General features: G+C 39.4%; 1 protein-coding gene across 1 annotated transcript in view; it reads right to left on the reverse strand.

Moving 5' to 3' along the window:
- The window catches only part of EXOC4 (exocyst complex component 4), a 743049-nt gene that overhangs the window by 209381 nt on the left and 521348 nt on the right, over window positions 1-12320 (reverse strand). The window lies entirely within an intron of this gene.

Below are 12320 nucleotides of genomic sequence, written 5' to 3' on the forward strand. Positions count from 1 at the left end.
TGAGCATCTTTTCATGTGTCTGTTGGTTATCTGCATGTGTTCTTTAGAGACATGTCTATTCAGGTCATCTGCCCATTTAATAGGATTATTTGGTGGTGTTATTTGTTTTTGGTTTTTTTTTTTTTTTTTTTGGTGCTGAGTTACATAAGTTCTTAATATATTTTGGATACTAACCCTTTATCAGATATGTCATGTGCAAATATCTTCTCCCATTCAGTAGATTGTCTTTTTGTTTTCCTGATGGTTTCCTTTGTTGTGCAAAAGCTTTTTATTTTGATACGATCCCAATAGTCTATTTTTGCTTTTGTTTACCTTGCCTCAGGAGGCATATCTAGAAATTATGGCTATTGCTGATGTCAGAGGAATTACTGTCTGTGTTCTCTTTTAGGGTTTTTATGGTTTCAGGTCTCACATTTAGGTCTTTAATCTATTTTGAATTTATTTTTGTGTATGGTATTAGACAGTAGTCCAATTTCATTCTTTTACATGAAGCCACAATGAGATATCACCTTACACCTGTCAGAATGGCTAAAATCAAGAAGAAAAGAAACAACAAGTATTGGTGAGGATGTGGAGAAAAAGGAACCCTTGTGCAGTGCTGGTGGGAATGTAAATTGTACAGCCACTCTGGAAAACAGTAAGAAATTTCCTCACAAAATTAAAAAAAAAACAAACCAACCATATGATCTAATAATCCCCCTACAGGATATTTACCCAGGGAAAATGAAAGCACGAACTCAAAAAGATACATGCACCCCTATGTTTACTGCAGCATTATTTGCAATAGCCAAGACATGGAAGCAACCTAAGTGTCCATCAATAGATGAATGGATAAAGAAAATGTGAGATGTATGTTTGTATATGTTATAAATATATACAGACATACATCTACATATATATATGTATATATGTATATATATGTATATATATATATATGACCATATATATACCATACACACACACACACACACACACACACACACACACACACACACTGGGATATTACACAGCCATCAAAAAAGGATGAGATCATGCCATCTGAGACAATAAGTAAAATAAGTCAGACTGAGAAAGACAAATACCATATGATCCACTTGTAAATGGAATCTAAAAAAGATGAATAAACAAACAAAAAGCAGAATCCACACTATGAATACAGAGAACAAATTGATGGTTGCTGGGAGTGGGATGGGGGAGACTGGGCAAAATAAGGGAAGGGCAAGGAGATACAGTCCTCTGGGTATGGTATGAGTAAGTCACAGGATTAAAAAGCAGAACATAAGGAATATAGTCAGTGATATCACCATAGTGATGTAATAGGACAGGTGGAAGCTGTATTCATGGTGAACACCACATAATGTACAAACTTGTCAAAATCATTAAGTTGTACACCTGAAACTAATGTAACATTGTATGTTAACACTCAAAAAAAAAAGGTGGGGGGAGGGAGGGAGAATGAATGGTATTCTTTTACTTCATGATGGTATGTAAGTTGGGAGGTTATGAAAGGGAACAGGAAGGGAGGTGTGGACAAAAGAGTACTTCAACCTTATTTGTAATGATCTGTTCCCTTTATTAAAAACACTTCAAACAAAGGGGCGCCTGGATGGCTCAGTCAGTTGAGTGTCCTACTCTTGATTTTGGCACAAATATTATGGGATCAAGCCCCATGCTGGGCTCCGTGCTGAGTGTGGAGCCTGCTTAAGATTCTCTCTCCCCTCTGCCCCTCTCCCCTACTCGTACTTACTTTCTCTCTCTCAAATAAAAAAAATACATAAAACAAAGATAGAATGTTAGTAACTGTCCAAACTCACAGATGAGTATGCAGATATTTGTTAGGTTATTCTTTGTACCTGCTTTGCATGGTTTTGATATGCAAAAATTTAAGTTATTACCAGCCAGTTAGTAACACCAGTCCCCCAGAAAACAAGGTTTAAATTCCAGTTACTACAGTAGATTAACTGTGAGTAATGGCATAAAATGAAAACTTTGCTGCTACCTCTCCAGTCTAGAAATCTCTGTGTAAACAATTGATGTTCACCATGATCAATGGATCGGTCTATCAGTGACTGATAACTGCACATCTGCCACTCATGTTCGGGTGACAAAGCGTGTACTTGTGTTGTCTCCTCGTCTCCCAGTGATAAACTCATGCGATATTTTACAAAAATGGATAATTAAAAGAGGGAATTGGCCAAAAAAGACAGACGTACAGAAAAAACAAAAAACAAAACGAACAGTGGTAACACTGGGAGTGGAATTTGGATGGAATGTAAAGGGATTTACAGAACAAACAGCTAGAAATGTTGACATCGCCTCCATCTGAGAAAGAAACACAACCAGAGGGAAGGAGAATTTATTCACCTCACCAGGGAGAAAGCCTTTGTGGCAAAAGGGATGAAAACATCCCGGAGGAAGTGCTGTGGCCCCAACTGCATGGTAAAGGAGCTCTTGAAGATGTTTCATGACATTGAAAAGCAAAAAATAAAATGCTGGCAGATCCAGACTTAAAGGAGGTATGACATTTCCCCAACACCTACAAAAGGTGCTCACTGTGTATCGTAAAGCACAGGATGAAAAGAAGGTGTTCAAAGTACTCTGATAGGATTTTCACGACGAAATGAAATACTAATATGAAAACATATTAGTTTTCTTATTTTTTTTCATTTTTGGACAAATTTATAACTGCCAGCAAGGGACTTATTCATGTTTTGGCAAAAACTTCCTAAAGTCGAGAAAGAATTGTGATTTACCCCATTGACTAAGATTGCTTTGCATGGTGATTTTTACAGTTCTACAATGTTATGCAAAGCAAGGACTGTGTTGTATTTTAAATTTTCTTCCAAAAAAAATGTAGAGGGAGATGAAGTGAAATCAAATCAAATGAAATAAAGACAAAAACTGAATGATTAACTGGGAAGATATATTTGCAACTTCTATCACAGATGAGTCAGGAAAAAAAAAAAACAACTTAGTGCAAAAATGACCAAAGGACAGGAAAAGACGGTTTACGGTAAAAAGGAATACAGTGGCCACTAAACATAAGAAAAAATTCTTAACTTTGTTCCTAATGAAAAAAATGAGAAGTAAACTATACTGAGGTGCCATTTTTTATAACCATGCATTGATCAAATCCCCAAAATTTGAAAACGTGCTCTTTTGGTGTATGTGTGGGAAAGAGGCATTCTCACGTATTGTTGATGGGAATGAAAAATGGTGCAACCCTCACGAAGGGCAAGTTGGAATCATCACTCAAAATTACAAATGCACTTCCTTTTGACCCAGAAATCCCACTTCTGGGAAATTCTTCTGACAGCTATTTCTAAATATGATTACACAGATCAGTGTAGCATTGTTTTTACAGCAAAGGACAAAAGAATCCATCATTTAGGGATTAATCAAATAAACTATGGTGTATCTACAGTAACCTCAACCCCCAAATGTGGAAGCTTCTGATGCACTAACGTGAAAAGATTTCCAAGATAAATTGTTCAGTGAGAAACGCACGCTGCAGATCAATATGTATTTAGTAGTATTCATTACAACGACCTTTCTGTAAAAATTATACACCCTCCTTTGTTTATTTTATGATAAAGACATCCTGACAGGACTCACAAAGGTCTAATCCAAGTGAGTACCTGTAGGAAGCAGGGGACGAGTGGGGTCTGCAAGAGGAGTGGGAATAAGACTTTTTTTCAATGGTAACTTTTAATAATTGCTTGATTTTTTTTAAAGATCAAACTGGCTTTATTCAACAATTTATGAATCAGCATCCCATCTAGTAAATAGGAAGGAGCGCTTACAATCATCGGATTTTTAAAGACCATGAATGTATTACTCAAATAAAATTAAATTAGAAAATTAAAAAGAAATTACCTACATATACCAAAGACTGTACTTCATAAATGGCTTTCTAATTAGGCCACATGTGAAGTTTGGTGGGGGCGCCTGGGTGGCTCAGTTGGTTAAGCGTCCAACTTTTGCTCAGGTCAAGATCACATGGTTCATGAGTTCGAGCCCCCTGACAGGCTCTATGCTGACAGCTCAGAGCCTGAAGCCTCCTTTGGATTCTGTGTCTCCCTCTCTCTGTCCCTCCCCCTTCTGTGCTTTGCCTCTCTCTCTCTCTCTCTCTCTCTCTCTTTAAAAAAGAATTAAACATTAAAAAATAATAAAGAAAAAAAGTTTGGTGTAGAAACGTTCAGTTTAGCTGTGTGACCTAATAAAGGGTTTCCTTTACTTAATACATAAACACATCATGGTTAATCTTGCATATCGCCAGTCTAACATTCCATTAACCTCTGATCAGCCTGCAACCTGTGCTTGCACCCAGAGGCAAGCACACAGCGGTTGGGGGGAAGTGAGAACTTACACATATAGGATCATCATAGCGATAGAGTAACTCAAAGACTGTAAGGGAAAGAGCAGAAATTGAAAAGCCATGGGAAACATCAATGAGGCCTCTTAACTGACTTTATCAACGCGGAAAGGGAAGTAAAAGAGTGACTACCAAACAAGACGTAATAAATCTTTAAGAAGGGAGTGAGGGGAAGAAGGTGGGGAAAAAATGAAGACATAAAGGTAGTTAACCGTAATTTAAAAATCTCCAAATCCCACATCCTGCCGTGTTGACTCCTTCTGATTCATCTAATCCTGAGAAGTACCTGTCCCAGGTGCCACTCCCCACCCCGCCAGCCCAGATGCATCCCTCTCCCCTTGGTCTGCCTCTAAAAGAAAACCACTGTTTTGAATTTGCTTATGAGTAACCACACCAAAGGCCTTTGTATTTTCTTTAATATTATGGGATTCAATCATCAGAATCCCTCCTTATTCTTTTCAACGGGACTTAGACGAAGTTTTCTGAGAGGCACTTCCCACAATTTCAAAATCTTTACCAGATGTTAAAAAGAGATTTTTACTAGGGGGGGGCGCCTGGATGGCTCAGTCAGTTAAGCGTCCGACTCTTGATTTCGGCTCAGGTCATGATCTCACGGTTCGTGAGTTCGAGCTCCACGGCGGGCTCTGTGCCAACAGCACGGAGCCTGCTTGGGATTCTCTCGCTCTCTTCTCTCTCTCTACTTCTCTCCCCCTTTTTCTCTCAAAATAAATAAGTAGAACTTAAATTAAAAAATTTTTCTTTTTACTAGTTAGCCTGCTCCTAAACAGTATGAGAGAGAAGTCTAAATTATCCATACTTTCTTTTTTTCTAGTCCGTTATCTGTTTTTGGTGTCCCCCAGATACGAAGTTGCTCTGAGCCGCAATGATGGAGGGGCAGGGCTCCCATCACCTGTAGCTGACGGATTTTCTTCAAACACAAGTCACACGTTCCCCACAGCACGCCTATCCGTCTAAAAGGACACACCCAGGTTGCCGTCGTCACCTCTAACTCAAGGGGACCCATTCGACATGTGTCCGAATCTGCTTTCAGAGCTGTGCAGGCAGGCCCTCTCACTGCACAGAAAGCACGAAACATGTGCCAGGGAAGAGAAAAAATAAGGCTGTCCGATCAGCCTGTTCTGACTCCCGTCAACAAGGGGAAGCAAGTACACGAAATGGGCAAATCGCCCTTTCCTGGGCAGGAAGGACACAGAAAAGGAACTCTCCCAAACAGCCAGGAGGGGATCCAGACTCTCGGTCGCTGCAGGGAGGACTGACTGAGGGAAGCTGAGTGGCTGCGGCAGAACACTCAGAGTAGGTATTCCGGGGACTGAATTCTGAATGTAGTCTTGGGCAGGTTACTTAGCCCCTCTTCGTCTTTCTGTTGTATTCTATAAAACGGAGATGGTAATATTCAGGATCGTCCTGATGGTTAAAGGAGGAAATCAACGTTTAGCACTCGGCACCGAGGTGGACACACAGCAACCGCTGAGTAAGCAGCAGCTACTATTTTTGTGATTATTATCGGCACGTGAGCCCTGATGGGGTTGTGGAGGAAAGGGGTACATGCGTGACGGGGTGTTTTTCACCCTGCCCCTTTGTTTTCCTACGCTTGCCCATAACTGGCAATGTGGACCAGCAGATTAATACTTCGACCCTTTCAGGAACAAGCTGACGGAGGAACGACCAAAGCTCCGTGTGGTGAGGGGTCAAGTGTAAATCGCTCACTTCTGTATCCTCAGAGCTCAGTACTACGTCCACTATGGCCAGCACACGGTAGGGTCTCAGGAGGTATTTGGCGAGGGGAGTGCTGAATAAAAGTAGCAGGTTCTTGAACTTCAACCCACAGTTCCTGAAACTGAGGTGTGACCTCTCTGACAAATAATGCCCTCCCCCCAAGAATCTGGACTAGAGGCCCCAATAAAATATTTAAGAAGAAAGAAAAATCATCCCATCGCTCCACCACCCCACCATTAACAGTTGCCTCTTCCTGAAAGAATGTTCTTTATCTGGTCCTTGACCACAGTCCCAACGTTGTTTTTTGCTCTGTACAATATGGTTATTCGCACAACTTTACAGTCTCTTCTTCTACAGAGTATTAGGAAGTCATTCCATCACACTAATGAACACAGCATTATTAAACCAAACATCTATTAGGGAATATTAATGCTGTCTCCTGTTTTTATTAGAGATAATCCTACAATGAACATCCTCATTTGGCGTGTGTTGAATTATACCCACAAGCTATTGGGAGTAGCTCCTCATGATTTTTCATGGACGACTCTACATTTGATTTACCCCAGATTCCCACAATGTACTGCGTGACTCCCTTTCCCTCGGAAGGAAGGACTTTAAAATTGATCCGGTGAATGGGAAGACAGAAGAGACAGTCAAGGGTGTGGAGGCGACTCATCAAAAGGCCCAGTTTTTCCAACAATGCTCTAGGGAAGTAAGAAAGTGCTGAATTTTTAACAGTGAAAAGAATCTCATTAGGAAAGAAAACACTTCACTTCAAAGTTGAGATGGAACACAGATGGAACCTTGTCAAAAGGGTATTATCTAATCTGGTGAAGTGCTTTCACACTAGGGATTCCTATCCTGTAAATGATGAGATGGCCCCAGGTACGGCTGTGTATATGGAAACGAGGAGAATGAGACTCAAAGAAAAGGATCTACATAATGCTACATGCAGAGCATCTAATCACAGGATTTTGAGGCACCTTATTCAGATCAGCCTCCTAAACCTAAGGTTATAAAGTAGGATAAACCAAAAAACAAGTGAAAGCAGGCAACAGATTCCTGGCATTTGAATGTCTAAACCATTTAGGACCGCGTTTCCTAAATTCTAATATTGCTGTTCGTAAATATTTAACCACAGGTTTTCTTTTCAGAATATCATCAACTGGGGGGCCTCCTAAAATACGTACATATGCAGTACCTATATTTTAAGTTTGCTCTTTCCTACAGCAAATGCATGGCCTTTGGAATGCATACACGAGCACACACGACTTATATTTGACCTGGTGTTTAAAAATCTTTTATCTTGATTTGATTTCTATCCAGGGAAATCGTAAACTCATTAAAATTTCATTCAGGCTTCCCAAGCTCCTTGGTTAACCCCAGCCTCCTCACCACAAGTTCTGTTTCATTGTAAAGCTCCATGTCTTCCATTTTATCTCAGCCAAGAATTACAGCTACTACCAGATGGAAATGCCCTTGAACATGGAGGGCCTATTTTATACTTTAGACGTTGCAATGGGAGCAGTATTTATTCATTTGAATAAAAGTAGTTACTCATAGGAAATATGAATTCCTAAGATTCACACCCTAATGAATTTTTAAAATTCTGTGGCCAACATGACCAGTAACGGGGCAAGCTGATATGTACCTCCTAATAAGATAGAGAACAATACAGCATTGCTTCTCTGATGTTCTTGCCAAAAATGCATAATGTGAACCCAGTCATGGGGAACCATGATTTTGCAAAGCAGAAAATCAAAGGGGTGGATTTCAGAAAATTCAAATTCATCTGGCTTTTGGAGCACAAGAAATTTCATTCATGTCTCTCCCATAAACAGTGTGTCAGTTTATCGCTAATTACATTTTTAATGTATATACTTGTATATAATCTGTGTCATGCGATATATAATATATTTATTCTTTCTACTTTGAGATTTCCTAACTTTGTTGTATATTATCACACATCTAACTTTGGTATTTTAGGCTGCATAATGTACACAAAACATTTGTCTGAAAGGCTTGAAGATTTTTCTCCTGGTCCCATGCATTGGAACCAGTAGAAATGTGTACAGGGATTTATCCCTCTGACTACCTATATTCTTTAGCTTCTCTTAGCATTATCAGTTCCACTAATGGACCTTCCAATCTAGAATCTCTGCAGAGATGTACCGTGCTTACCTCCACCAAGAAGCTCTGAATCTCTTCCATTATATAATAGCTTTAAAGACATTTTGAAAAATCTGAACCACGCTCTTCCCTTCATTTTGGTCCGAGGTCTCTACATGAAAAGTTGCATGATATTTACAAGCCTGCAAAAGCTCTGCTTAAGTAGTCAAGCATACTCAAAGGTAAGTCCCTATGGCACCCTCCTCACTGAACAATACCCTACTGTCACATTTAGTATCTGTACAATAATGCCAGATGACACAGATATTTATAAATGCACACATTAAAAGTTTAGTTAGCAATCAACAGTGATGCATTGTTTTTGTTTTGTTCTGTTTTAATTTAAATCCAAGATAGTTAACGCATAGTATAATAATGATTTCAAGAAGAGAATTTGTGATTCATCACTTACATGTAACACCCAGTGTTCATCCCAACAAGTCCTCTGTAAGGCCCCTCATCTATTTAACCCATCCTCCCACCCAACACCCCTCCAACAACCCTCAGTTTGCTTTTCGTATTTAAGAGTCTCTTACAGTTTGTCTCCCTCTCGGTTTTCATGTTATTTTTGCTCTCCTTCCCTTATGTTCATCTGTTTTGTTTCTTAAATTCCACATATGAGTGAGTGATATGATAATTATCTTTTGTCTGACTTATTTTGCTTAGCATAATATACTGTAGTTCCATCCACATTGTTGCAAATGGCAAATTTCATTCTTTCTGATTGCCGAGTAATATTTCATTGTGTATATGTATGTATGTACATGTACAAAATGTACATACACATCTTCTTTATCCATTCATCCATCGATGGACGTTTGGGCTCTTTCCATACTTTGGCTACTGTTGACAGCGCTGCTAGAAACATTGGGGTGCATGTGCCCCTTCGAATTAGCACTCCTGTATCCTTTGGATAAATACCTAGTAGTGGTGATGTACTGTTTATGACAGAGACATGAAAGAATTACTTGTGATTTAAAATCCAGAATTCTGAACTTGAATTTTCTGACATTTGTACCTTTGATTTTATGTTGTGGTTTTACCACACGAACACAAATGATAGCGGTAACAGTGACCCTATAGGGTGAATGATACAGGCATTGCAAAGAGAAAACCAAATTACATCCTCCCCCCCACCCCAAATCCAGTAAATAGAAATGATCTTCGGACACACAGAGAATGGAACACTGAGTGTCCAACGCAGAACTATTCTGCAGAAGTACGGGACCGCGGAAAATGATGCCAAGCAGCACTGATAACGGAGTCCTGAATGCTGATGACACTTTTCCATCCTTCACTCTAAGAGAAACAGTAGACTTTTATGATGGCACAGTAGACTCAAAATCCCCGCCATGCTTGATTTGTATGAAAAAAAGCAATCTATAACCCGTAATAAAATCTGTTCCCAGACATGAGCCTATCCTTGCACAAAGAAACTGTAACCAGTTAGATGAGGTACTAAGGTAAATGGACCTTTGGAATCAAACCCAAGTGAGGCCACGCAAAAGGCTGCAAATAGTTCGGCATGCACCAAGAAGCTGCCGGCAAGCGTGGCTCCTTTAAGACATCATTCTTACGCACTCATTCTCAGATTTGACCTTTAAGGCACACAGCAAACCAAAACAACTTGGAGGAAAAAAAAAAAGCAGCCTCACAGGAATCGATTGGAGATATTCGACTTACTTGGATTATCTGACTCAAAAAAAGATCATTTAGAAATGACTTACAAGGGACTCACTCAGAAGCAGCAGCAACAGGCATATTTCAGACCATAAATCAGTGGAACATGAAAACCGGAGAAAAATCCATAAAGGTTAATGCACTTTGGAGCGCACTTGCCTCTTAATTCATGGGAGTAAGTCGTTGGCACATCGGGAAGAGGCCCCCCCCAACAGTCTGTAATTGTTCATGCTGAGTGTAAGTACTCTCTGTGCCTTTTGTATATAGAGATTTTCTGGGTAAAAGTGCAAAATAAGCTCATCATCACAGAGCCCAATCATTTCCTCAGCCCATACCCCTAGGGGACCATTTGTTGAACTAATGAAATAAAAAGGGTTTGGGGTGCTCTTGTTTGTAATGAGTAAAATTCATGCCTAGCACTAGAGGGAAAAAGAGGTAAAAATCATTAAGTAAAGGGAGAAAAGAATATTAGCCACAAAATTTGAACTCTGCAGGCTTGTAAACAAATTTAACTTTAAAAAATCTTACCACGAGTATACTGCAAGTGATTTGTGACTGCATTTAAGTGTTCCCTCCAGACGGAAAAGCACTTTAGGTAAAATGAAGTAAGCTGCTTTGAAACGACAGCTGTTTACATTTTTTAAGCAAATAATTTGGAAATTGAAGTAATTCAAACCCTTAATATTAAACAACCTTCTTTTTTAATGAGAAATTCCATATAAATAGTCAATAAGGGCTATTGATATCAAATTCTGAGACAAAATGATAACACTGCTTTTCCGACAGGGCCTGGAATTGTTTCTATCCTTTCCACATATTTATAGTGAAAATAACCTCCTTTGTATTTTTTTCTTCTTTCTTCCTTTTTTTTTTTTTTTATAAAAGATAAGGCTGCCTGAAAATTTTTCAAGAAAAATAGCAACTTATTACAAATTGCCTATCACATCTCCTGGAAACTTACATGTAATGTATTAAACATATTGTATTTGGGGGGTTCTGTATCTGTTGGCTTCAGATATTCTAATGCGAGACACAGGGGAATCTGGCAAATCTTCTACCTGTTGTCGTCAGTAGGAGCTCCATTAATAATTGCTTATATCCAGTCAGCTCTTACCACGTCCTGATTGAAGAGCTTTATATGGATTCTTTTATGCAATTCTCACAGTAACTCCATGAGGTCTGCACTATTGCTATCTGCATTTTACATACAATGAAACAAAGTGAAAAAATAACAGTACCATTAATAGCTGACAGTTACACTGTGCTTAGAACATGCCAGAACTGTTTTGAAGTAACTGCCATGCTTTGCTTCACGTATTCCTTACAACGCTATGAAGAGTATTTGTATAATTGGTATTTGGAAGGCAGCTTTGTTTACCAGTATACCACTAAGGCTGTAATTGCTATCTGGAAGAAGAAATGAAGGCGCAGAAAGATTATGCACTTTCTCAAGGTCCTGCAACTACTAAGTGTGACAGGGCCAAAATCTGAACTTGGGGGATGTGGTTCCAGACGCCATGCTAGACTTAACCACCCCCCTATACAATGTATTCTTCTAACACTACTGCCTCCCAAATGTTCACCCTTAAGGGAGCTGGTAAGGAAAGGACAATCAACAGAAGTCCATGTGAAAAGCCCTAGAATGTGCTGATATAGTGGAAGCTTGCATGGATTGAGAGGACCATAATTTTGCTAAATGCAAATATTTGCATATACATACCGAAGACTGAATTATTTCTCTTGAGATAGAAGAAGTCTTATCTCCTCAAAGCCCTGTTCTGATTTCTTCCCCCAAGATCCTGATCTGTACTTTCAATCATCTGTTAGATATTTTCAACTGCATGTTCTTTTGACAATTCAAACTATCTCTAAAATGGAACTTTTCAGGGGTGCTTGCGTGGCTCAGTCGGTTAAGCATCCAACTCTTGGTTTCTGCTTGGGTTGTGATCTCATGGTTGGTGGGTTCAAGCCCCGCATCAGACTCTGCACTGACAGCGTGGAGCCTGCTTGGGATTCTCTCTCTCCCTGTCTCTCTCTGCCTCTCCCCTCCCCCCATCTCAAAAAATAAACTTAAAAAATGTTTAAAAATGGTACTTTTCATGGCTGCCCTCTTATTATTTCAATTCTCTCCTTCTACGTTCCCTATTTTTGTCCCATCCTCATTCCAGTTACCCTTGCTCAAACTTCATCTTTCACTTCACTCTTATTTTTAGCCTTGCTACTTATGCAAGCAGCTAAGTCTCCAGACTTCGAGACATTCTCTTTATATTATCTCTCATGTTCATGCATTTATTCATGTGTTCATTCCTTCATTCACTTAAGCAAATATGTATGGAGTGTCTACCTTATGCCATGTACT

Source organism: Acinonyx jubatus, chromosome A2, assembly GCF_027475565.1.
Source record: "Acinonyx jubatus isolate Ajub_Pintada_27869175 chromosome A2, VMU_Ajub_asm_v1.0, whole genome shotgun sequence".
Classification (NCBI taxonomy): domain Eukaryota; kingdom Metazoa; phylum Chordata; class Mammalia; order Carnivora; family Felidae; genus Acinonyx; species Acinonyx jubatus.